The sequence below is a fragment of the Cryptomeria japonica genome, chromosome 9 (genome assembly GCF_030272615.1).
Source record: "Cryptomeria japonica chromosome 9, Sugi_1.0, whole genome shotgun sequence".
In the NCBI taxonomy this organism is placed as follows: Eukaryota; Viridiplantae; Streptophyta; class Pinopsida; order Cupressales; family Cupressaceae; genus Cryptomeria; species Cryptomeria japonica.
In genome coordinates this window covers 480,603,769-480,628,400 of record NC_081413.1, presented here as the reverse complement: position 1 = coordinate 480,628,400, position 24,632 = coordinate 480,603,769, and positions in this window count along the sequence as shown.

Genomic DNA, 24,632 nt, shown 5'->3' with positions numbered 1-24,632 from the left:
AAGGAAAGCACAACGACAACAAAAAGACAGAACCAAGGACCCCTGCAGAAACAGAGACAGAGACCTAAATACTTTTCATTATTTCCTCAGCATGAACAACCAATTGTTTCATGTTGTTCTCCGATGTCTTTAATTCCTCCAGCTCACAATCTTTGATGTTGGCCTTGATCTTTGTGTTAGCTCTGGTCCTCTTTTCATGACCCTTCTTGTCCGGCTGCTCTTTATCACCATCCTTCTCAGCATTGTTCTCAAAACTATTGATTAGGATGTTTATGTTATCCATTGAAGCTTTGAGGATCTAAAAATTTTGGTCTACAATCTTCTTAATATTGAGTTCCACCCTATCGATTCTGCTGCCCAAGTTATTCATTTTATTTTCCATTTTCTTGCTATCTCCCATCTCATTGACCTTTTTTTCCATTGCTATGATTTTACCCACCATACATTCAATAGCTTCCACATTGTGCAGAACAACAACCAGTTCTTTAACATGTTTCGCCAGGGGCTTATCACCAACCGTAACTCTTGTGATAGCCTTCGTATCTATCTTCAAACTATTGATATCCTTCACCATGGTAGCGATGATCTCACAAAAATCTTTTATAGTATCATTATCACCATTACCACTTTTATCCCCTTTATCCTCCTTCTGCAAACTTGCGGTATTCAAAACCTCAATGTTGTCCATCACCGGGTTAACCTCCCCTTCTTTATCCTGACCCTCATCCTTCTTGTTCTCTTTAGCATCCTCCTCAGAATCAACCAAAATATGGTTGATGTCTTTGTTGTTACCCTTTTTAGTGTTCTTCTTCTGAGTCTTCTTTCCAGTTGCTTTCCTTTTCTTTTTTTTAACAATTTTTTTCTCAAAGGATTCAATTTCAGACTCTGACATGTCTGACTCCACCACAATCCTTTTCCTCTTAGCTTTATTCCTCCCTTTTTTGCTAGTCTCTTCTGATTCTCCCTCAGTCTCCGATTCAAAGTTGAATCCGCTAGCTTTACTCTTTGTAGTCTCATCTCTTGCATTTTTGCCTTTAATAGGCTTTTCAATGCACTCCTCCTTAAGCATTTTATAAACTAGGACCATAAGCCCTTGGTGGAGAGCATGGTCACCTTTAGGATCCTTCTGAACCTCCTTGATAGTGTGGTCCATAGAGCATGCAAGGTAATAAGGAAAGCTCACCTTTTCCCCATGGCGAAAATGGTTGAGCAAAACAAAGTGATGACCGTAGGCTCTGGTAAACCTACCGTCTAAAGTAGTGTAGGCAATAGAAGCAAATAAAACAAACCTCCATGGCCTACAAATCCTCTTTGGAGCATGGTAGGAGTTGTCGATTTTAATCATCTTTCTCCTCTCTTCATTTGTGACTGGATACTTATTTGCTTCTTTATTTGATATGTTGCAATCCCTATAAAATTTCATTCCCTCAGTAGTCATCCCCGTGGCCTCAGCAATGACATTCTCATCAACATTCATCATCTGGGAACCGACCAGGATTTTGTCATTTTTCTAGTTCTTGATGAAATAGCTGGTAATAGTGGGATCTTTCCCATTTAGCCACTCCATGAAAACATTCAAACCCCCTTGCCGAAGGATATCCCAGACTTTGTTGTTCTTTCTCTAGCCAGAGCAAGAGGTGGGTTTGAATCTTTTCTTGTTACCTCCCATTTTTTCAGCACTTTCCTTGAAATTCTTTCTCTCAGATTGATAATCTCTCCTCTGGTTTCTGTGGATACCCTATAAGAACGCGCCCAGAATCCGTGCCAAATAATTATGATAAGACACCTATATAAATGTTCATTATCTTCAAAATAACCCTACATTGAAAAAGGCGGAAGAGGCATTAGAAATAATGATTAAAAGTACCACGTTGCCTAGTCTGGCTCTGGTCTAGATTAAGCAGGGATTTCATTTCACTTGCAATCTCACTTTCACCATGACTAGTAATGATGTCTTCCGATTGGCAAGCTAGGTTGGCAGCCCAATCAGTGCAGGAATTGGCCTCCCTATACACATGTGTGAAAACACACATTTCAAATTCTTCTCTGATTTTCCTAGTTGCTTTAATATCATTACTAATTGACCAAGAAGGTAGGAATTTCATATTTAAACAATTGATTATGTTCAATGAGTCTCCTTCACACCAAACTTTAGTGCATTTAACTTCCTTAGCAAGGATCATCCCATGGTAAGTCGCCATAGCTTCGGCAACATGATTTGTCTGATTTCCTATGGGAATACTTTTTATGATTTTGCGAATTCCCCATTCGTCCCTAGGGACCACTCCACATCCTGCAACACCCGGATTACCCTTTGAGGCACCATCAAAATTAATTTTCATCCATCCTTTGGGTAGACTGATCCATATCACACCCTCTCTAGGGTTGATCTGAAATTGCTCTCGACCCTTTAATCTCCACTTTTGGTAGATAAATTGATCATCCTTATCTTGAGGATTATCAATGCCTCCTATGATATTCATATTTTCCACTATATTTCTTTATATTTTTTCAAACACAATTTTAGCCTTAGAAACCTTTTCTCTGAAAACTCTGTCATTTCTCTCTTTCCATATACCCCAACACATATGAGGTAAGGCAATTTTCCATAATAAAGTTGTGGATTTATTCCTTGAAGGGTGATGCCAAGAGTTGAAAACCTCCTGAATCGACTCAGGGAAACCCCAACTAATTTTGAAGTGGTCTAGATAGCTTCCCTAGACATCAGCAGAGAAAGGGCAATGAAAGAGCATATGATTAATGGTCTCCTCATTCTGCATACATAGAATACAAACACTAGGCATACTAATACCTCTTTTTCTGATATTCTCAGTTGTTAGGATTTTATCTTGTAGGGTTGTCCAGAAGAAAATATTGATCTTAGGGGTGAGGCCTTTCACCCATGGCTTAGCCCAACATGGGCTTTCCATGTTAGAGAACTATTGATGATACAAAGAGGCCATAGTGAAAGTACCACTAGCTGTGAGTTTCCAAATTAATTGGTCTTCCTCTTCAACCCTTACCATATAGTTCATAACTTTGTTCAAACTACCCAAGGATTGATCCACCTGAGATAAATCCTTCCATTGTCCATCTTCCCAGTAATCATCCACCTTAGATCCAAATCTTTCCTTGCATTGGTTCTGAAATCTACTCCACTCAGGGTTTTCATTCAAAGGGGACTCCAGTAGCCAAGAATCATCCCAAAATTGGATAAGATTCCCTTTCCCCATTTTCCATTTTGCACCTTTGACAATTAAGTCTCTTGTTCTAGAAACATTTTTCTAGATATTGGATCCAATTGGGATATTTTCTGCTTTAAGGAAGCTTTGAAGAGTCAAACATTGACTTTTATATTTGTTATCCCATATGAGTTTCCACTCTCCTTGATTTTTATACCCTCTCCAAATCTGCTTGGCCATAAGGAACTCATTTATGTCCCTTATTCTTCTAAGGCCCAATCCTCCCTTTCTTATAGGCTTGCAAACCTTCTCCCATGCAATCAAATTCATTCTCTTCTTCTCCTCAACCCCTGTCCATAAAAAAGTTCTTTGAAACTTTTCAATGGCCTCGCATACTTGGCAGGAATTCTAAAGAGACTAATGGCATAGAGAGAGATACTTTGTAGAGTAGATTTCAGCAATTGAACCTTACCAGCTAGGCTAAGAAGAGCACCCTTCCAGCCAGACAACTTCTTATGGAATTTGTCCACCACGGCTCCCCAAAAAGTATCAGGTGGATCATGGCATAGTTATATTTTGAATTAAAATATTTATTTTATTACTATCAAAGTGTTAGTTATTGTAGAATAATTATATTTTGAATTAAAATATTTATTTTATTACTTTTTTCTTTGATGAGAATATTTTTAATGTTACCTTCTTTTATTAGATATTCTATTTTTTTTATTTGTTTTAATTCTTCTGCTTCTTTTTTCAAGATTATTTATTTATTAAGTTAAAATTTAATTCTAATTATTCATGTCTTCTTATGGAATTACAAATAATAATTAAAAGATATTAGAATTAATCTAACTTGTATTTTTTTTTTTTTTGATTGATAAAAGGCCAAGGCCTGGAAAATTTTATTAATTTAAAAAATACTTACATCCTCCATTCAGTGTGGGCACCGGTAGGAAAGAATGGAGGAAGAAAACCTTCGGTCTCACTCAGATCCCTTAGGGGATCAGAATCTAATGATACAAAGAGTAGGAGAGACATAAGAGATGTAGATACAATGCTCCCAGGTGGATCCCACCAACTGAGCTATAAGCCCAAGCAACAAGTTTAAATCTTAGAGAGCTATATGAGCCAAGAAGATAATTGCTAGGACGATAAAATCCTGGATCTTAACCTTGGGAAGCTTGATGCAGTAGTTCTGAGAGAGAAATAAAACACAGGTTCTCTTGAGAATAGGCCCTACCAAGCAAATCAACTCCAACCTGCATAATACCTTACAGAAAGTACTCAATGAGAGGTTAGTAGAAAAGGCTAACCACATGTAAATTTCAACCTTCGAGATGAAAAATGTATAACTCCCTAGAAACAGTAGGAAACATTAGAAACCTGCAAATCATATATGAAATATATGAAGCCAACAATACTCTCCCCTCTTCTACAGAGAAATCTCAAGAAACCTCAAGAAAGCTATCTCCCCGCAAGCAAAGACATATATACAAGGAGAATTACTAAGCCGAGTTGTGCAAAGATGCTACCAAAGACCATTTATAGCCTTCCAAATATAGGCAAGGATAAAATCTGACTAAATAATTTACTAGATTTTAAAAGAAAATATCAAGCACGAGTTGCTAAGGAGTCAAACATCAACCTTAATATTCATAGAAAAAAAATTGATCATAAGAAGCCTACTATAGAAACTGGATAAATACATCTGAAAACTATATGGAAAAATGAGGAGAGAATGTATATATATAAAATATAAGTAAATAAATATACCTATATATGTATATAAACATACATATATACATATACATATATATATATATATATATATATATATATATATATATATATATATATATATATATATATATATATATATATATATATATATATATATATATACTTACCTATATAGTATATGTATACAGAAAGTGAGAATATATATGAAACTGATTATATCTATATATATATATATAGATATAGTGATATATCTATACATAAATATAAAATATATGAAAATATTTATATATATATAAATATATAAATATATGTATATATATAGAGTATCTGAGTAATTGAGAATATTTAAATAAGCTAAGATCTCAAAACATAATTGGATGAAGCTTAGATAGAGGTGTAAATAGCAATAAACTTAACCCCAAAACCATAAACCAAGTCCAGATTTATGACAAGACTCGGGAGAGGAAACATCCCTATAGTTTTAGAGAGTATCTATTGATAGCCAGAGGGCATAGTGAGAGATAGATCCTCAATAAAGAGAGAAAACTAGATACATATTATAGACAAAAAGGAACATGAGGTATGAAAATGTGCCTTCCTATGATAGAAGCCTCATCCTCTCCTTCCCTACTCCTGAGGAGCCATGGCTCTTGAGCTAGCTGGCAAATCTGTAGAGGGGGGGGCAGGGGAGGGAGGAATTGTCACCTCGTTTGGGATCACTACAATATTCTCTACTTCGAGATAATTAACAAACCATTTGTTGCACGAAGGATTTTTAACCTGCAAGAGCCATAAAAGGAAGAAACAATTCCTACTCTTGATTGGGCTATCGACTTCAAAAGCCAAAGGATCTTCTATAGTCAGAATAGGGTATCCTGGCTCTAGATTATTCATTCTGATAAGGATATCATAATCATTAGGCTTTGGAGTTATGATCTCTTCATCAATGTTGACCACCACCCACTCTAATTCACCCAATAGTTCCTTCTTAAAGACCTTTTTGTAGAGTTTCACCACTACATTCCTATCTTTCTCAAGATGCATAGCCACAACCAAGAACATCGTTGCAATGTCTAGATTATCTCTAGTCCGATCCTCATTTAAAATATAATCCCTCCCCAAAGTTTTCATAACAGCTTCGATAACCAAGGGATTCAGATGAACCAAAATACCCTTCAATATTTCCTCTTTGATTTCTCCTACAAAGGCCATCTACCTTTTGAGCCCTAGAAGTCTTAGTGGAGTATCCATCAGAGCTAAATGAAAGATAAGCCAAGACCGCAGCCAAACAAACTTAAATAGAGCAAGAGTTTTATTGAATCGAGAGACACAACTCATCTTGCCATAGAGGAATGCAAGACACAAGTAGATGATCGAGATCGGAGGGTCCGAATGCATTTGAAGCGATCTCCATGATCTAAGTAATACTTATTGTCGCCTCAAGGAAAACAAGCAATAGATAATTTTCTTTAAATCACAGAAGGGGAGTCACATCATCATTACTAAAATACCATCAAATTGGTACTAATCGAGGGGAGTTGCTAACAAAGGATGTCCGAAAAGGGAAGCAACTTCCTCTAAAATTTGGCTAAAGCCTAAGATAAAAATAATATAGATTGTGAATAAAAGGTGAGAAAAGATAGATAAGGCAAACTTTAAAGAGACTCATAATCTTTTATTCCTTTTAGTATACAATGTCTATATAAACATTAATACCTATATATCCATGCATATATATATCAATAGTAATGATATATATGAATGCATGTCTATATAGATATGCATATCCCTATATACATCTGCATACTAAAAGTCATAAAATCTTATAAGGCTCGAGGTAATAATTAGAGAAAGGAGTCTTCTATTAACTTCTAAACTTACCATCAACTCCGACATTAGCTAATGCATATGCTCTAGAATTTCCTTCTTGATAGATATGGTTGAAGGTCAATTTCTCAAAAGAATAATAGGAGACAAAGAGCTCTAGCCAAGAGCGCATTTAGCTTCCAATTAGAAAGGAAGCCTTGTCTGAGGCCATTAATGATAATGGTTGAGTCTCCTTCAATAGACAATTTGTGGATGCCTCTGTTTTGGCAGAGAAGAAGACCTTCAATGAGGGCTAAAATTCCAGCCCTATTGTTGGACGCAAGCCCTATGGGTTTAGCTTCCCTAGCCAATTCCTTCCCTACTTCATCATGTAGACAACAACCAATACCTGCAGGACCTAGATTACCACGAGATGCTCCATCAAAGTTTAACTTAAACCAGCTCCTTTTAGGGGCTATCCACTTACAAGCATTCCTCAACTCTTGATTTTTGGAGCTACCAATACCAACGAAGGGAGGGATCCTCAAATCAAACCATCTCCCTCTCATCTTCTCATCCCAATAGGTCATTTATGAGAGGTTGCTGGGGAATTTAGAGATTATTCTGTTTAAAAGCTCTACTATTGAACCTTCTATTTTATTTACTAAAAGGGACCAATCCATCTTCTTTTCCTTAAAGAGCCTTCTATTGCATTCCTTCCAAAGTTCCCAGATAACCAAAGAGGGAGCTAAGATCCACAACCCTTCATAAAGTGAATTCTTAAAAAGGGTTGGCCAAGCTTGAAAGATTCCAAGGATGGAGTTAGGAAAGACAGATAACCATCTTAATTTATTGCACAACCACAACCAGCATTTAGATGCATAGTTGTAGTTGAGAAGGATATGATCTTTATCTTCTTCCACCCCTTCACACAAAGGACATCTACTAGGACCTTCATAGCCCATCTTTTTAAATCTATCTACTATGAGAATCTTGTCTTGGAAGGCTAACCAATAGAAGACCCCAGTCTTTGGCAGACACATCTTATCCCAACACAAGGCTACTGGGACCGGAGTGGCCGAGGAGAGTTGCTGATTAAGGAGGAAATTATAGCCATCCTTAGAGGAATATTCCCCTAATTTTGAACCATCCCAGACCATAGTATCTGACCCTAAATTGAAAGTGACCATCCTTTTCTTAAGGATATCTTGAAGAAACAGTTTCTCCCTAGTCGAGATGTTTACCTGATCAAGGGATCTCCATGACCAACCCATGGCTAAGTCACCCTCTAAGGGTGAGATATAGTCCTTGATATACCTGCCCCAAATAGATTCAAGAAATTCTCTTGAAGACTCCAAGTTAGCCTGATGCTGAATTACTGGAAAACCTCCCCAAGAGTCAAACCAAAAGAGGGATTTATCACCCTTGCCCAGATTCCAAGTCAATTTGTCCGAGATGATTTTCCTACAATCCAACATAAAGTTCCAAATACGCAATCCTCTTAGAGGTGAGGGATCTATGAAGAGGCTCATATGGTCTCTACCTCAAAGATACTTATGAAAGAGCATTTGGGCCCATTTTAGATGAGGGGACCTAAACATTTTCCATACTAATTTAGCTCCTAATGCCTTACTCTGAACTTTAATATCCTTATTACCAATACCCCCTACAGACTTGGGCCTACAAATCTTATCCCATGTCATTAAGGAGATACATTTCTTCTCTTCCATCCCTTGCCAAAAGAAGGATCTTATATGTATATTTAATACTTCCTTTTTAGACTGAGGTGGGCTAAAACATGAGAGTTGATAGATAGGCATAGCTGCTAGAACCGATTTAACCAATGTAGCTCTACTTGCAGAGGATAACCACCTACCTTTCTAGATTGCTATCCTATTTTTGATCTTATCAACTACTCCATCCCACATATTAGAAGACCTTGAGCCCTTATCCAAGGGCAGTCCAAGATATTTACAAGGGAGGCTTCCTAGATTGAAATTCATAATACCATAGATGCTAGCTTGTAAACTTGCTTGAGTATTAAAAAAGAAGACTCCAGACTTAGCCGGATTGACTTCCTGACTAGAGGCCTTAGAGTATGAATCCAAGATAAGCTTGAAAGCTCGGGCCTCACTTAGATCGCTACACCCATATAGCATAGTGTCATCAACAAATTGTTGGTGTGTTATAGGATCAAGGTTACTAGTAATTCTAATCCCTGCCAACTGACTGGCCTCCCTAGCTCTGGAGATCGATCTATCCAATGCTTCAGCCATAATAATAAAGAGAGAAGGGGAGAGGGGGTCACCTTGCCTCAAACCCCTAGAGGAGCTAAAAAAACCTTCAGGGGTACCATTGATTAGAACAGATAATTTAAGCATAGATATACATTCAAAAATCAGATTGATCCATGTAGTTGGAAAGCCAAAAGCTTCTAAGAATCTACATAGAAATCTCCAGTTCACCTTATCATAAGCTTTCCTAATATCTAACTTGAAGAGCATACTAGGGTTCCCATTTTTCTAGATAGAGTGGATAGCCTCCCGAGGTATAATGACCCCATCATAAATAGATCTCCCAGGGACAAAACCTGTCTATTCCTCACTGATCAGCAGAGGGAGGAATTTCTGAAGCCTATTAGCTAGAGTTTTGGTGAAAATTTTATAAATAGTATTGCATAGGGCTATAGGTCAAAATTCATCAAAACGCTTCGGTTTGTCATTTTTTATGGATAAGGGTCAAAAAGGTGTTATTGATTTCTTTGAGGATGTTACCTAAGTTTCTCATTCCTTCCAGAGCTATTGTAACTTCCTCACTGAGGAAGAGCCAACATACTTGGAAGAAGCTAGTAGGAAAGCCATCTGACCCAGGGGATTTATTTGGGGCTCATTTGCTTAAGAGAAGCTTCAACTTCTGCTAGAGAAAATTTGGTAGTTAGAACATCAGAATGCTCCTTATTCAAAAGCCTAGGGATGCTCTTGATAAATATGTCTTGGTCAGAGTTGTGAGGGCTCCAATCTGAGTTTAGGATAAGGGAAAAGAAATCAATAGCCTCTTTCACAATGATTATAGGATTATTCACCTCAGAGCCATTACTTAACTTAATTTTAGAGCTATGGTTTCTAACTCTTCTCATCCTTACGCTATTGTGGAAAAATTTGGTATTCTTATCACCCACCTCCAACCAAGTCTCTCTAGATTTTTGTTACTAGAAGACTTCTTCTTTGGCAAGAATAGATTCATGGTCTGCCATAAGTTTCTTCTCTTTGAGAAACAAAGTCTCATTCATCCCATATCTTATTACTTGCTCATTAACTTATGCCAACTCAGCTTCAACCTGAGCTTTCTTATCTAAGATATTACCGAAGCGCTCCCTATTCCATTGAATGATATTCTTCTTGATAATCTTAAGTTTATTAACAACCTTAAAAATCCTAGACCCTGAGACCATGGCCCCATTCCACCATTCTTTTAGAAGCTCCAAGATGTGATCATCCTTAAGCCACATATTCTCAAATTCAAAAGGACATCTCTTTGGTATAACTTCCCCCTGAATGTATAGTAAAATGGGAAATTGATCCGATCTTGAAAAAGGTAAAATTGAGGCTTCCAGGGTGAAGGGAAAGTTGATGAGACTTCCCACAACAAAGAATCTATCCAATTTTTCTGCAATGTTGCTAAATCCTAACCTACGGTTATTCCAAGTAAAGGCACCCTTGACCATATTGATCTCTACAATACCACTCCTATGGATCCAATCTGTGAAGTCCAGAGAAGGATGAGCATTAATGCCTAAGCCTTCCTACTTCTCATGTTGATGCAAAATTGCATTAAAATCCCCACCTATAAAACATACCTAACTGAGGGTACTCGTGAAATTCTCAATTTCCTCCAAGACTCTTTTTTTATCTCCAATAAGGATTGGCCCATACACATTTACAATGACAAAATCTAGATTGTTCTTGAGACAAGTTTGCCTCCCACTCATCCAATTATGATTAGATGCCAGGGGAGAAAGAAGGATACTACAAGGATCCCATATAATAGCTAGACCCCCGAAGGCCCCCATACCTAGGGTTCCTATAATATTCCTAAAGCCTAAATGTTTACCAAAGGAAGCTAAGTTTGCATCTCCCAATTTAGTCTCTTGAAGCAAAACTAATTCTGGGCTAAAAGAGGATAGATAGTGTTTGACTAGCCTCTGCTTGTTAGGGGCATTTAAACCCCTAACATTCCATGAAACGACCTTCATGAGTCCTTGGGAAGGACCTTCCCCTTCCCAACATAGAACATGTCTGTGAGTTTTACTTGACCTTCCGTAGAGCCATCATTAGCTCGAAGCTCTGATAGGGATTTCCTACCCCTCTTTTTGAAGACCTTAGCACAATCCAGGGTGGATTTATCAGCTGCCCAAAGCTCGATACCTAAAGTTTCATTTTCCTTATTATTCAAATCTAGAAGAAGTTCTTCTATATCCGAGACCACAAGGGGAGGGGAGAAGGCTAGAATATCTTTACCTAAAAGTTTTTTTTGAAGATCAAGCTCTTCCTTGTCAATTATTTCATCCAACATTATATCCATGATTTCCTTAGTGACTGAGTCACAAAGATAGTTAATAATGCATTTGACCTCTTCCTCTTTGTAGGAAAGATCCTCATCTTGAACTGCCCTATCCTTGTTAGTAGAGCTTACTTTCCTAAAGGGAGAGCCTTTGGAGTTGCTGCAGTCCTCCACTCGTGTAGCCTGATCAGAGGGAAGAGGGATAGTATCCATTTCCTCACCCTTCTCATCAGTAGATGCAGGGGGAGGTTCTTCCTTCGAGACAAGGGGAGTCTCCAGCTCACCAGTTACGCCTGGTGTATCCAGAAAGGGTTCTACCCGGAGGCTGGGAGAGGAAGGGATCATCCAATCTTCCTGTCTCTTGTTAATGATAAAATCTCCTTCTTCAATTTCCTCAATATCCTTAGTTTCCTTAATATGCCTAGATGGCAAAGGGATTTCCTTAACCACAAACCCTCCCTTTTCTAGATTGAAAATAATGTCAACTCCAAGAATCCTACTGGATCTCAATTGAGAAGGAGGCAGAGCTAGAGTCAATACAGGGTCTATATCAAGAATCCCTTTATAGAATTATCGATAGATAAGGAAAGACGACACCCCTTATTTAATTCTCAATAGGTTTTAAGGTTTTAACACTAATGTCCATATTAATTATCATAACATAGTTCACATACTTCCTATATTTATCACTAATTTCTACAAATTTGTCGATGTGATTACCAATTTTCCTAATAATTTCAATGTCCATTAATTTAACTGGTAGGTTAGGAATCAATACCAGTCTATCTATCATAAGAGATTGCATATTATTAGGGTTAAAATCTAGAATCCAATCTAAAAAACAAAAATCAAAACCTTTGAAAGTCGGAGATTTACCTGTTAAGAGTTCCTCCTTGTGTCTTGAATTACCACAATCTATATAAAAAAATCCTTCAGACATGATAGCTATACTTACTATCCAATTGAAGGATGCCATAAACCAATCTGCAATAGCCTCCGATGAAATTCCAAGACCCTGCCATCTTGCAAAAACTCTGAAGGCCTTGCAAGATTGTTGAATCCGCTTAACCAGATTCTCATTAATCTCTAAAATGTTAACCAAGTCTGAGTTAGGGTCCCTGATTGAACCCGATACTGCTGTTAAGGGTTTAGGAGGCAACAAGGTTGTCTTTCCCTTGCCTAAAGAGGCCTTAGGTATGGATTGAGTTTCAACTGGCCTTCTGAGATTTTTAATTTTACTTCTTCTATTATTTTCAAAAAAAAGGCTAGCTCGGGGATCTAGTTTTAAATAACCTTCCTCAAGATTTTGCAGCTGATTAAACCTATTGGAGGTGGTCGGCATAGAATTACCTTGGCTGCATTCCCTACCATTCGCATCCCTTGGAGGGTTTTTCATGGCTTCCTTGCGAGCCCTCCTAGGTTTCACCACTTGCCATTTCATTTGCTCCTGAGGCAGGGGAGCCCTAATCCCCGGGTTGCCAAATATGAGCGCATATTTAGTTCGCTCAAAAAACCATTATTGGTGGAAAAGATCTGGCGATTTCCTCAGAGGAAATCATGATGAGAGAAATGCTCGATGCCTTCCCTGCCAATTTTCGCACATTTCTGCTCTTCTTTTGGTAAAATTGCACTATGTGTTTAATCTAACTTGTATTTTTTGGCTTCTTAAAATTTTGTTTATTGTAGAGTAATTAAATATTTAAAATTGATTTTAATTTATATAATAAAATAAGTTCCAACTTAAAACCTAAATTAAACGTTTAAAACAAGATAACAAGAGAGAGCAACTAACTATCAATTAGTTGTTTCATACCAATAATTTATGTATAGTTGTGTCCCTAGAGAGTTATATTGAGGGTACCATGTCATTTGATTATTATCTCCATCTATATCTCTCTCTGTGCTATCTATATCTCCTTACCTCTCCTTGTAGCTATCTCTTTTCCCCCTCTATCATTCCCACTATATCTACCTCTGTATCTCTCCCTCTCACTCCCACTTTTTATATATCTCTACTTCTATTTCCTCTTTCTCCTTCACTCACTTACTATATTTATTTATATATATTTATCCCTCTATATATATCTCTATATCTCTTTCTCACACACATTCCATATTTATCCCTCCTTATCTCTCTCACTCACATAAACGTGTACTCCCTATTTCTCCCTCTCCCTCTCGCTTGCTATCTCTATCTCTATCTCTATCTCTATCTCTATCTCTATCTCTATCTCTATCTCTATCTCTAGGTCTTATACACTCCTCTTCCTTCATCTCTCCTATTATCTCTCTATATCCCTCTCTACCTCTTCACATATCACTTCCTATATCTTTATCTTTCTATCTCCCCCGCTCTCATTGTTTCCCTCTTTCTATCTCTATGCCTCCCTTTCCCCCTTTCTATCTCCTTCCATCTCTTCCTCTATCTCACCACCTTTATATTTTGCAGGTTATATCTACTCTCTCCCTCCTTTCTATCCATATCTCCATATCTTTCTATCCCTATATGTCACTCTCTCCCTCTTTCTATATTATCTCTCCTTCTCTTCCTCTCTCCCCATCACTCCCTCTTTTTATATCTCTCTACTTCTAATCTTTCTATTGTGTATACACATACACTCCTTATTTCTCCCTCCTTATCTCTATCAGTTTTATCTCTCTATTTTCCCCCCACCCTATCTATCTCCCTCTTTCTAAGGTCTAAACCTTTTTGTCTATTACTTGTCTTTGTCACCTTCTTTTTCTCTCTCTTTCCCCCTCTATCTCTATCTTCATACATCCCCCCCACTTTGTATCTATATATCATTATCTCCACCTCTTTCTCTTTTTCACTCTATTTTTCTTTTACAATATATTTTGTTCTCTATTTCTCTCTCTCTCTCTCTCTCTCTCTCTCTCTCTCTCTCTCTCTCTCTCTCTCTCTCTCTCTCTCTCTCTCTCTCTCTCTCTCTCTCTCTCTCTCTCCCCCCATCTCTCCCTCATTCAATCCATATCCCTCTATCTATATCTCTCTCTCTTTCTCTTCTTGTATTTTTCAATTTCTCTTCCAATATATGTGCATCTCTCCCTCTATCTCCCCCTATTTATCTTACCATCTATTTATATCTACCTCCCCCTCTTCCTTTAGATCTCTCTCTCTCTCTCTCTCTCTCTATCTCTTCATCTATATCTCCCTATATTTGTATCTATCTATCTCCATTTACCTCTCTCTATCTCTCTATCTATTTTCCCTCTCCCTCTCTCACTCTATCTTCATCTCTACCTATATCTTGCTCTCTCCCCTATATCTCTAGACATGCCTCCTTTTATCCCTCCATCTCTCGCCCTCTCTCTCTCCTCCCTCTTTTTATACCTCTATATCTATATCGCTTTTCCTCTCTATATCTATCTCTCCTTGTCACTTTTTTCATCTATTCCTCTATTTACATCTAGTTATCTTTATCTCTTCCTCTCATTACATATTATTCACGATTGACACTCATCTAGAGGTTATCGATGCTTGATTAGTGGATTAGGGTTTTCATTGATGGCTACTCTTCTTAAGATTCCTATCTGGTAATCATGGATCTTGATATCTGAAAGTGGATGTCGACCGGTAGCTAGTTAACTGGTATTTCAAGTTGAACAAGGCAATTTTGGTCTGGAACCTTTCTGGTGATTGCAGTGTTATAAATGATGCATGGGATGATGTACCAACATAGACATCATTTTATCATCAATTTGGTGATCCGGTCAAGCCAACTCATTATTGGATGTTACATTAGCAGGCCGACTTGATAAATGAATAATTGCGGATATATAAGACTGGTGGAAAAGATCTTTTTTGGTGTATGGCATGATTGATGCAAGTGAGTGGTGATCGAGAATCCTTTGTAGCATAGTTTCACATGTGCATTCTTGATTCAGTAGCTGACTGAGACAGGAAACAAAGCAAAGTTGTAGAGAAAATACAGTCATAGATTTGGCACTTAACCCAAACTCATCCAGGAATTGTTAAATGTTATTTTGGAGTTATTTTATTGTATTTCATCACTGTAATTGATCAGTAAGGTAGTGAGCCTTCCGGAGTTGTAGCCCTTATTGTAATTGAGTAGTAAGCTCTAGGAAGTGTTCTAGAATGCTTGTGCATTCCCACTGATGTAATATTGTTTTGCTACTAGCCATAGTGGAATAATATTGTGGGTTCAAATCCCACTGTGGTTTTTCCCATTTGGGGTTCCACGTAAAAAATATTGGTGTTATAATTTTGTGGTTGGTTGTTTTGAGTTTCTGCATTTCAGTTTCATGCTTATGCTTCCGGTGGTTTAAAGTTAAATTAGAAAAAATGATAACCGGTAGAATACTGATTCACCCCCCCTCTCAATATTCCTTAATTCCAACAATTGGTATTAAACCTTGGTTCCTTTGAGGAAGCCTAACCGCTTGAGGAAGGTCTGGGAGATTGAATCAATGGATTTTGGTTTTCAGAGACATCTTAGTGTGGCACTTGAGGATCTTGATGCAATAAGAAATAAGATTAGTACCTTAAAGAGAAACCTAAATGCAACTGAATACTTCATTAATGATTTGAAGGATCAAGTGAACTCTACAAGAGACAAGAGGAAAGAACTGATGGACAAGCTAAAGGAGAAAGAAGATCAATGCATGGAGAATCAGGATAAAGTTGACAAGATTGAGAGAGAGAATGTTGCATTGAAGAATGAGATGCAATCCATTATGATGAGGCTGACTAATGATATTGAGGACCAGAAGAAGAATGAAGAGAATTTGAATCAATCATTGAAGGAAAGAGCATATGAATGCTTCAGGCTTACCTATGAGAATGATCAGTTGAAGCTTGAATTGACATAATCAAGGAATAATGGTCAAGAACTTGAAAGATAGATTTTTTCCCTAAGAGATAAACTTGCTACTATAAATGAATACAAAGACAAATTCAATGCTATCTTAGCAAGGCTTAACAAGATGCTGGAAAATCAAAGACATGGAAAGGACGTGCAAGGACTTGGAATTGAGAAAGGAGAATCCTCCGGATCTGGACAAAGCAATGCAAATCCTAAGAACAAGAATCCTTTGGTAAGACAACCCAATGCTCATAAATTTGGTCATATGGCGAAGCAATGTAGAAGTAGGGTGAATAATGGAATGAATAATATGAATAATGGTCCTACTTTTACCAGTCAGTGTTTCATATGCAATAATTTTGGTCACAAGTCAAACATGTGCAAAGCAGTAATGAATAATTTTCAAAATAAGAGATGCTATGCTTGTGGGATGTTTGGACATATCTTTAACCAGTTTAGGATGAGACCAAATCAAATGAACTTCAAACCTATGTAGAATGCCATTTGTTGTGCATGCAATAAAATCGGTCACATTGCAAAATATTGCAGAAGAAAAAATATGAACAAGAGTGCTCTGATAGACAAGAACAAAGAAAATGAGAAAGGAAAGGCAAAGGTAGAGGAGATCAGAGACAAGTATGAGATGATGTGGGTCAAAAAAGATGAATCCAAGGTAGACAATGGATCTGTACCCAAATCTGGTGTAGGATCTTCATCCAGTGACTAGGGCTTTTTGCCTTAGGGGGAACTCTTCATGCAGATTCTAAGAACCCCCTCTTTGGAGATCTACAATTGATTCTAGAAGGTTGCAGAAGGTTTAAATCATATATATAGATGTTATCCAAAAGATTTAGTTAATATTTGATGCTCTGGTAAGGAACTCCATGAAAAATCAAGGTAACCAGTTGCAACATTTATTACAATGCAAAAATTGGTTTTCGAAGGTTAAAAAAGCATTTCAAAGCTTTATTTCTCACAATGCGATCAAGAGAAAGTGCAGAGCAGTAGAGAAAAATAATTTGGCGATATGAACAGTGATTACAATGATCCTAAAGTAAATTTTTGTCCCTAATTGTGAATTGAAGTATTTATCCATTTCAATCTATCAATATTTGAAAACCCTAAGTTCTTAATGGCATCAGTATCTAGAATTACTACCTCATTGGTTGTGGAAATCAAGGATAGGGCTTGACCCATTTTCAAGAAACATCCTTTCAAATTAGTCAAGGATGACCTAGAAGGAGTGTTTTTCTCTATACCCTACAAAATTCTTCATAATGAGGAAATCAGGGCATATATCCACTATAATCTTGATGAACTCAACAACGCTGACATGTTGACACTATACAACAATCATCTAACAGACAACTTGGGGAATCTCGAGTCAGAATATTAGCATTTGTAGGCCAAGGGTTTCTCTCAATTCATACACTTTCCAATATTTGATGAGAAAGAATGGATCTGGTTCATACTCAATAGAATTCACAATGAATTTATGTGGTTGGATAAGCCTTACAAGATCACTAATCAAGCAATCCAAGTCGTGACTTGTCTGAGCGCATCTAGTGAAGTTCCTAGCTTAAGGAAAATATCAAACAACACTATGATTGTCATCACTGGTTCTTAATTTGATAGTAGAGCTATGAAAATCAATGACATTCTGAAGCATGATGTCAAGTTTGCATCAATGGTGGTTAGATATAAAGTATACCAATCAAGCAGACAAAAAAGTGTCTTTGGTACAACAATATATTATGCCTATCTAATGCTAAAGGAAGATAAGAGGTATGATTTATGTATGGTTCTCTTGAATGAGTTACTGAGAAATTTGAAGAAAATTAAACAAGACAAGAAGCACACCTTTAAGTTTGTCACTCTTATTATCTGTTTGGCTCTATATTTCATGAATGAAATCCTTGATATTCAAGGAAAGGTCCAATGGGCCTATGACAAGCTGGTTGCTATGTAAATCAAGGAAGGGATTATGGGGATTGGCGATGGCACAATGAGGATGAAGAGAATTTGAATCAATCATTGAAGGAAAGAGCATATGAATGCTTCAGGCTTACCTATGAGAATGATCAGTTGAAGCTTGAATTGACATAATCAAGGAATAATGGTCAAGAACTTGAAAGATAGATTTTTTCCCTAAGAGATAAACTTGCTACTATAAATGAATACAAAGACAAATTCAATGCTATCTTAGCAAGGCTTAACAAGATGCTGGAAAATCAAAGACATGGAAAGGACGTGCAAGGACTTGGAATTGAGAAAGGAGAATCCTCCGGATCTGGACAAAGCAATGCAAATCCTAAGAACAAGAATCCTTTGGTAAGACAACCCAATGCTCATAAATTTGGTCATATGGCGAAGCAATGTAGAAGTAGGGTGAATAATGGAATGAATAATATGAATAATGGTCCTACTTTTACCAGTCAGTGTTTCATATGCAATAATTTTGGTCACAAGTCAAACATGTGCAAAGCAGTAATGAATAATTTTCAAAATAAGAGATGCTATGCTTGTGGGATGTTTGGACATATCTTTAACCAGTTTAGGATGAGACCAAATCAAATGAACTTCAAACCTATGTAGAATGCCATTTGTTGTGCATGCAATAAAATCGGTCACATTGCAAAATATTGCAGAAGAAAAAATATGAACAAGAGTGCTCTGATAGACAAGAACAAAGAAAATGAGAAAGGAAAGGCAAAGGTAGAGGAGATCAGAGACAAGTATGAGATGATGTGGGTCAAAAAAGATGAATCCAAGGTAGACAATGGATCTGTACCCAAATCTGGTGTAGGATCTTCATCCAGTGACTAGGGCTTTTTGCCTTAGGGGGAACTCTTCATGCAGATTCTAAGAACCCCCTCTTTGGAGATCTACAATTGATTCTAGAAGGTTGCAGAAGGTTTAAATCATATATATAGATGTTATCCAAAAGATTTAGTTAATATTTGATGCTCTGGTAAGGAACTCCATGAAAAATCAAGGTAACCAGTTGCAACATTTATTACAATGCAAAAATTGGTTTTCGAAGGTTAAAAAAGCATTTCAAAGCTTTATTTCTCACAATGCGATCAAGAGAAAGTGCAGAGCAGTAGAGAAAAATAATTTGGCGATATGAACAGTGATTACAATGATCCTAAAGTAAATTTTTGTCCCTAATTGTGAATTGAAGTATTTATCCATTTCAATCTATCAATATTTGAAAACCCTAAGTTCTTAATGGCATCAGTATCTAGAATTACTACCTCATTGGTTGTGGAAATCAAGGATAGGGCTTGACCCATTTTCAAGAAACATCCTTTCAAATTAGTCAAGGATGACCTAGAAGGAGTGTTTTTCTCTATACCCTACAAAATTCTTCATAATGAGGAAATCAGGGCATATATCCACTATAATCTTGATGAACTCAACAACGCTGACATGTTGACACTATACAACAATCATCTAACAGACAACTTGGGGAATCTCGAGTCAGAATATTAGCATTTGTAGGCCAAGGGTTTCTCTCAATTCATACACTTTCCAATATTTGATGAGAAAGAATGGATCTGGTTCATACTCAATAGAATTCACAATGAATTTATGTGGTTGGATAAGCCTTACAAGATCACTAATCAAGCAATCCAAGTCGTGACTTGTCTGAGCGCATCTAGTGAAGTTCCTAGCTTAAGGAAAATATCAAACAACACTATGATTGTCATCACTGGTTCTTAATTTGATAGTAGAGCTATGAAAATCAATGACATTCTGAAGCATGATGTCAAGTTTGCATCAATGGTGGTTAGATATAAAGTATACCAATCAAGCAGACAAAAAAGTGTCTTTGGTACAACAATATATTATGCCTATCTAATGCTAAAGGAAGATAAGAGGTATGATTTATGTATGGTTCTCTTGAATGAGTTACTGAGAAATTTGAAGAAAATTAAACAAGACAAGAAGCACACCTTTAAGTTTGTCACTCTTATTATCTGTTTGGCTCTATATTTCATGAATGAAATCCTTGATATTCAAGGAAAGGTCCAATGGGCCTATGACAAGCTGGTTGCTATGTAAATCAAGGAAGGGATTATGGGGATTGGCGATGGCACAATGAGGATATCCACTCTGTGGGGTTATTTCAAAACTTTTCAGGCCACAATGAAGAGAAGAGATAGAATCCCAAAAGAGATAGTGGAGAAGTATGAGAAAATAATTTGCTTCATGGTTGATAAAGACCAATGTATAATGGAATCTATTGAGCCAAGGATTGTGTGGATTCTTCCAATGGGTTATGAAGTTGATGCTGCTACCCTTGATGCCTATGCTCGACATATGTTGAGTTAGCCAATTGATAAGAAAGAAGGAATATTCGACACCTTCAAGGAAAAGGACATAGAGTTTCACAAGTAGTTCACTACACTTGCAAGGAAGAGGAAAGTATCTAAGATGGTTGAGGAAGTGGTAGTGTAGATGGGATAAGAGGAGTTGAAGAAATCAAGGGAGAAACATGCTTAGATGAAAGCTAAGGAGGAAACCAAGAAGCCTAAGGCCAAGTTGGTTCCCTCTAAAGCCAAGCTAAAAGAGACTAAGTCTGCCCCTACTCCGGTAGTACCATCATCAAGACAAAGCTCATCTGGAAAGGGAATTTTGAAGCAAAAGGACAATCCTAAATGAATCTATGTTGTTATATCTCTAGTGGCCTTTAAGACTTTATCGGATGAAGAAGTAGATAAGGCTAAGAAGAAGGGAGATTTTGTCAGAGTGGTGAGGAAACCATAGTTTGGTGGATCCCCGCAGAGCAAGAAAGCTAAATCCGAACCTCCCCTTACCGAAAGACCCAAAAGGGGAAAAAATATTAGAACTCAACTTGATAAAGATCTTGAATCTGGTGATCAACAAGGTAAATATACATTTGTTCCTCCATTGACAACATATCAATTGATTGATGAGATAATTGTCGATGGAAATTTGAAAAATATTGGAGCATATTATGAAAATCTAGATGAGACAGATTAGAAAAAGGTTGAGGAAGTAGTTGTATTGTATTTGCATAACTTTAGTAAAACACTAATTGAGCTAAAGCGAAGCATCCCTAAAGATCTATACAATATTATTGATGTGAGGAGACTGACTACTAGCAAAATAGATAAGGAAATAAAAGAAAGAGAATTGATTAATGTTTGCACCTGTATCTCCCAAGATGAAACGAAAATGCTCATTAAGGAAGCAAATAAGAAGGAACTTAGAAGTGGAAACAGGGTGAACAAGTTGATGATTGGTAGGGTTGAAGAGGTCAGGAAGGAAACTGAGGATATCTAGAGAAGAATCATGAAGAACAACCCCTTGTATAGTGATGTAGTGTAGACTTCCCATCTGGAAGTAAAGGAAGATGTCTCTGGTGATCAAAAGGATGAAACTCGGACCGAGGAGCATCCATAAGACCAAGGCAATGCAACACTTGATGCCGAGATCAATGCAAATCCTCTGGTGGTAGATAATGTTGGATAAGTTCATGAGATTCAAAAGGGTGGTATTGCACCAAGTGGCAACACTGGTGCATAGGATAAAGAGAATTATGCTGAGGTGAAGGAGTTTGAGAAGTCAGAGGTGCAAGATGTAGAGGTAGATAAAGGGAAGGGAGTTGTTAATCCAGCAATTGACACTCCTCTAGTCACAAGGACCCTACCCCAAATCTCTATCAATCTTGATGGTCCTCTAGATCTTGGACAAATGTCTCCTGCTGAAAAATTGATGCTTGCAACAGTTGTACAAGCTCAGGCCAGTCATGATCTAGTCAAATCAGAATTTGAAGACATAAGTCTTATTCTGATGTCTATTGATGTGCTACAAAAGGTGGTTCTAGGTATGCAACTAGATCCCAATTCTAACCCCTCTAGTAAATTATTACAATTAATTAACAATGCAAATACCAATTTTGATTCTTTGGAGAAGTCTACTACCAAGCGAGTATTGGATAGATTTAAGGAAGTGAGAATGCAAACATTCCAAAAAATGATAGAAGATGACAGAGTAAGATTGAATTAAGATTTTTAGACTATTTTGGATTCATTGGCTCAAGTTGGTAAAATATATAAGTCTTGTCTTATTTTGCCAAAGTTCACAGTAGATATAAACAAGCAAATAAGTGTTTGCCAAGGTAAACTTGCAGGTATTTCACATTCTTTTGATCCTAATGTATCCCTAACCAATAGTGTAGAAGGGTAGATAATGGCTCTCAATTATGATTAGATCTTGAGCCTTAATGCAAATAAGGACATAATTTTGAGGAGAGTTGGTGAACTCTGAAATTTATTGCTCCCCGGTTGGACACCATGTTGAGCAATAAGGTTGGCTGTATGAAGGCTATGGGTCAACCTATTCCATCTGAACTAATAGATGTGGAGATTGATGCATATGTTTTTAGTGCATTCATTATAGTTTTGGATAACTTGAAGAGTGGGTGGGACACTCACCTAGGATTTTTGAAGACCATTTTTTATGATATCTTCAAATACTTGTAAAGTCTTTGGTAGATATCTCTCTATATAGGTTTTGGACAACACCCTATCTTTGGCATTGTTGTCAAAGGGGGAGAGTAAAGGTGCAAAATTTACAATAGAAGAGTGTAATGTACAGAGCATGTTACATGTTTCATAATTCTTTGTCTAAAGGGGAGCCTTAGCAATCTTGATCTGGTGTACAAGTTTCAACACTTAGTCATTTTTCACGAGTGCTACCATCAATGCCAAAGGGGGAGATTGTTGGCAATTGACACTCATCTAGTGGTTATCGATGCTTGATTAGTGGTTTGGGGTTGTCATTGATGGAAACTCTTCTTAATATTCCTATTCGGTAATCACATATCTTGATATCCGGAAGTGGATGTCAACCGGTAGCTAGTTAACTAGTATTTCAGGTTGAGCAGAGCAGTTTTGGTTTGGAAGATTTTTTATGATTGCAATGTTATGAATCGTGCATGGGATGATTGGGCTGACATAGAGACATCATTTTATCATTGATTTGGTGATCCACATTTATTTTTGGTGATCCGGTCAAGCTGACTCATGATTACACATTACATTAGTAGGCTGACTTGATAAATGATTATTTTGTGTTTGCAGATATATAAGATCGGTGCAGAAGATCTTTTTTGGTGTATGGTATGATTGATATGCAAGCAAGTGGTGATCGAGAATCCTTTGTAGCGCAGTTTCACATGTGCATTCTTGATCTGGTAGCTGACTGAGACAGGAAACATAGCAGATACAGTCAAAGATTTGGCACTTAACCGAAACTCATCCAGGCATTGTTAGATGCTATTTTGGAGTTCTTTTATTGTATTTCATCACTGTAATTTATTAGTAAGGCAGTTAGCCTTCCGAGGTTGTAGCCCTTATTGTAATTGAGTCGTGAGCTCTAGGAAGTGTGCCGAAATGCTTGTGCATTCCCCCTCATGTAATATTGTTTTTCTACTAGCCATAGTGGAATAATATTGTGGGTTCAAATCCCACCGTGGTTTTTCCCATTTGGGTTTCCACGTAAACATCTTGGTATTATGATTTTGTGGTTGGTTGTTTTGAGTTTTTTCATTTTAGTTTCATGCTTATGCTTCCAGTGGTTTAAAGTTAAATTAGAAAATTGGATAACCAGTAGAACATTGATTCAACCCCCCCCTCTTTCAGTGTTCCTTGATTCCAACACATATCACTTACTATCTCTATCTTTATCTTTTTATCTCTCCCTCTCTCTCTTTTTATTTATTTATTTTTCATCTCTATCTATTCCTCTTCTCTCTCTCTTTTATCTATCCTCCTCTCCATTTTATTCTCCTTATTCTCCATCTCTATCTATATCTCTATCTTCTTCTCTATCTTTATCTTTATCTCTTTACCCATCTCTCTTGATCTTCCCCTCAAGCTATCTCTCTCTCTTTCTATAACTATCTCAACCTCTCTCGCTCTCACCATATTCTATTGGTAATGAAACTTGATTTATTCTCAATTTATAGGTTTTGTTTCAGTTATGATTGGATCCTTGTAAGTGGATGCAAATTTGACCTAAATCTATCACTTTTGTAATGAGAACTTTGTTGCACAAACAACATTATGACTTACCAAGTGACCTCATGTACTACCCAATCATATGCAAAACAATAGACCATTTTTTTTCCTAATTGACCTTACACACCTTTTTCGGCATACCCGTTGCACACCAAGGTGCAATTGCTAGTAATAATAATTAAAGCTTTCATTAATATTACTTGCATCATGCCACTTCATCACATTGTCATATATATTTGAAGAAGAGATTTAGTGGATAGTAAAAGCCTTGTCCTTTACCTATACCATTCTCATGATCCTTGAATTTTCTATTATTGAAAAGCTATTGTTTTGTCTTTATACTATTTTCTCTTCTTTCAATGTATTGAATTATAAGCCATTATAATCATATGATAAACATTGCTTTTAATGACTATACATCTCTCCCTCATCTTGTACTAATCACT